We start from the raw sequence: 4,087 nt of genomic DNA, 5'->3' as shown, positions 1-4,087 counted from the left end.
TTCAATTTTTATTCCATCAATTCCTAGTACCTTGTATTTTATCAATTCCTTCAATGCACCTTGGACTTCCTCCTTCAGTATCTTTGGCTCTTGATCATATGCTACCTCTCATGAGGTTGAACATGAACCATTGAACATGAACCATTGCCTTTTGATACAGTGACTCTGTGTATTCTTTCCATCTTCTTTTGATGCTTTCTGCATTTTTCAATAATTTGCCCAGAGAATCTTTCAATAACCAAAGTTGAGGCTTGAATTTTTTCTTCAGTTCCATCAGCTTGAGAAATGCTGAGCCTGTTCTTCTTATTGGTTTTCTGATTCCAGATCTTTGCACATTTTGTTGTAATATTTGGCTTTATCTTCTCAAGCTGATCTTTGAAAATTTCTGTTCAGCTCTTGGACCTCATCATTTCTTCCATTTGCATTAGCATTTCTATGCTGGAGAGCAAGTTTCAGTGTCTCTTCTGACTTCCATTTTGACCTTTTCCTTCTTTCTTGTATTCTTAATGACTTTTTGCTTTCTTCATGTATGATGTTCTTGATGTCATCCCACAACTCTTCCAGTCTTTGGTTGGTCTTTAGTGTTTAATATACCAAATCTGTTCTGCAGATGATCCCTAAATTCAGGTGGGATATACTAAGGTCTCTGGTAGCGTAGTGGTTATGAATCGGGCTGCAAACCGCAAGGTCAGCAGTTTGAAACTACCAGCTGCTCCGCGGGAGAAAGATGAGGCTTTCTGCTCTTGTTAAGATTTACAGCCTCGGAAACCCTGTACAGGGTCGCTATGAGTCGGAACCGACTCCACGGCACATAGCAACAACAACAACATACTAAGGTCATATTTTGGCTCTCATGGGCTTGTTTTCATTTTCTTCAGCTTCAGTTTGAATTTGCATAGGAATAATTGATGGTGTGTTCCACAATCTGCCCCTGGCCTTGTTTTCACTGATGATATAGAGCTTTTTATTGTCTCTTTCTGCAGATATAGTCAGTTTGGTTTCTGTGTATTCCATCTGATGAGGTCCATGTGTAAAGTCATCTCTTATGCTGTCTAAAGAGGGTATTTGAAATGAAAAAGTCATTGATTTTTCAGAATTCTATTATGCTATCTCCAGCATCATTTCTGTCACCAAGGCCATATTTTCCAACTACTGATCCTTCCTCTTTGCTCCCAACCTTTGCATTCCAATCATCAGTAATGATTAATCCATCTTGATTACCCCTTTAATCAATTTCAGATTGAAGAAGTTGGTAGAACTGTTCTATTTTGTTGTCACTGGTTTTAGTGGTTGGTGAGTAAATTTGAATAATAATGGCATTTACTGGTCTTCCCTGTAGGTGCATGGATATTATCCTATCACAGACAGTGTTGTACCTCATGACTGATCTAGATAAGTTCTTTTTGACAATGAATGCCACACCATTCCTCTTCAATTTGTCATTTACAGCAGAGTAAACCACGTGGTCATCAGATTCAAAATGGTCAATACCATTTCAGCTCACTAATGCCTAAGATATTGATGTTTATGCATTCCATTTCATTTTTGACAACTTCCAATTTTCCCAGATTCATACTTTGTACATTTCATGCTCCTATTTTCAATGGGTGTTTACAGGTGTTTCTCTTCATTTTGAGTTGTGCCCCATCAGCACATGAAGGTCCTGCGGTCTTTTCTCCCATAGGCTTTACTCCATTCACGTCATCACGGTCAACTCTACTTTAAGGAGGCAGCTCTTCCCCAGTTGCATTTAGAGTGCCTTCCAACCTGAGGGGCTCATTTTCTGGCACTATATCTGACAGTGTTTCTCTGCTATCCATAAGGTTTTCAGTGACTAAATATTCAGAAATAGTTTGTCACTCCTTCTTCTTAGTCTGTTTTTGTCTAGAAGCTCTTCTGAAACCTGTCAACCATGGGTGACCCTGCTGATATTTAAAACACTGATGGCATAGCTTTCAGAATCACAGCAACTCATAAGCCACTACAGTACAACAAACTGACAAATGAGTGGTGGAGTTCTGACTCACAGTGAACTACAAATAGATGGGCACACTGCCTAGTTCTTCTGTATACTCATAATTTTGTATATGCTTGAGCCCATTGCTGCTGCCATTGTGTCAATTCATCTCTTTGAGGGTCTTCCTCTGTTTCCCTGATGCTCCACTTTACCAAGCATGATACCCTTTTCCAGGGACTAGTCCTTCCTCATAACTTTTCCATTATATGAAAGCTGAAGTCTCTCCATCCTGTTCTCTAAGGAACATTTCATCTATTCTTGTCAGATAAATTTGGTTGTATTTCTGACAGTCTATGGTTTCTCATACTTTGAACACATTGTCCGGAGAGAACAGTCGCTGGAGAAGGATGTCATGCTGGGTAAGGTGGAGGGTCAGAGAAAAAGAGGAAGACCCCCCAACGAGATGGATCAGTCAGGTGACATCATTGATGGCATCAAGTGTGGCGGCGGTAGTGAGGTTGGCCCAGGGTCGGACATTGTTTCGTTATGCTGCACATGGGGTCGCTATGAGTCGGTTCCGACTCGATGGCACCTGACAACAACAATGGTACTTTCAATATTTTTCTCCAATACCATAATTCAAATGCTTAGGGATTCTTCTACGGTCTTCTTTATTCATTGTTGAGCTCTCACATGAATATGAGGCTACTGAAAATACCATGGTTTTAGGCAGGCACATCTTATTCCTCTAACTGTTAGCTTTGCTCTTCCACACTTTAAAATGGCCTTGTGTAGCAGATTTGCCTAATGCAATATGTTGCTTGATTTCTTGACTGCTGCTTCCATGAGTGTTGATTGTGGTTCCATGCAAAATGAAGTCTTTAATAACTTTGATCTCTTCTCCATTTACCATGATGTTGTTTATTGGTCAAGTTTTGAGAATTTTTGTTTTTTTTTCACATTGAGATGCAGTTTACCTTCCTCAATATTTTAAGTCATTTTCACATTCTGTAAACAATGTATCATTTGCATATGGCAGATTGTTAATGAATCTTCATCTAGTCGAGTTCTTTTTCATATAGTTCTGCTTCTCAGATTATTTGTTCAGCATACAGACTGAATATGTATGATGAAGGATAGAACTCTGGTGCACACTTTCCTGATTTTAGTCCATGCAGTATCCACTGGTTCTATTCTAATGATCAATTCTTGGTATATGTACAGGTTCCTTGTGAGCATAATTAAATGTTGTGGAATACTCACTCTTCACTGTGTTATGCATAGCTTGTAATGATACACACTGTTGAAAACTTTTGCATAGTCTTATAGTGTACACCATGTAATTTAAGACAATTGAGGAGATCAAGTATTTGTGGACTTGGAACACTGGTCTGTGGATAACAGATTGAGTGGTATCTAAAAGCAAACTTCTCACACTGACAGACTAAGGAAAACAAACATTACTTAGATGTCTGTTATCTCTTATTTTGACTACATCAGTAATTGAAGTGGTGGTGGTATGCTGTGGAGTCAATTCTGACTAACAGTGACCCTGTACAGGGTTTCCAAGTCTGTAAATCTTTGTGGGAGAAGAATGCTTCATCTTTCTCCTGTGGGACAGCTGGTAGTTTCTAACTGCTAATCATGAGGTTAGTAGCCCAATTCATAACCATTACCATGACATTACCAGAGCTCCTTATATCAGTCATTAGAATCTCTGAAAATATAGCTTTGATTTTTACTTTCCCATCCAAAACTATAAGCAGTTTTCATTATTCATAAAATAAATCCTGAAGTTCTCCATAAATTCACTTCAAATTATTCTTTTCTTTATATATTCACTAATTCCATTTGCAGATAAATTGTACAACTCTTATTCTCTGAATGGTCTTCAATTTCAATATTAATTTTTATGTGCCATTTCTTTAATTTATATACATTTTATATCTATCTACACCTGGGAAAATCATCCCTTACCTTAATTAATTAATCTGCATGTAATTTTATCCCCCAATAATGCTTTTTACGACTCATCTGTCATTTTGTTATAGTGTGGTGGTTTGTGTGTTGCTGTGATGCTGTAAGCTATGCCATTGGTATTTTATATACCAACAGGGTCATCCATGATAG

This window comes from Chrysochloris asiatica, unplaced genomic scaffold (assembly GCF_000296735.1).
Source record: "Chrysochloris asiatica unplaced genomic scaffold, ChrAsi1.0 scaffold00444, whole genome shotgun sequence".
NCBI classification, from domain to species: Eukaryota; Metazoa; Chordata; class Mammalia; order Afrosoricida; family Chrysochloridae; genus Chrysochloris; species Chrysochloris asiatica.
The sequence above is the reverse complement of the archived record's forward strand: the minus strand, read 5'-3'. Positions refer to the sequence as shown.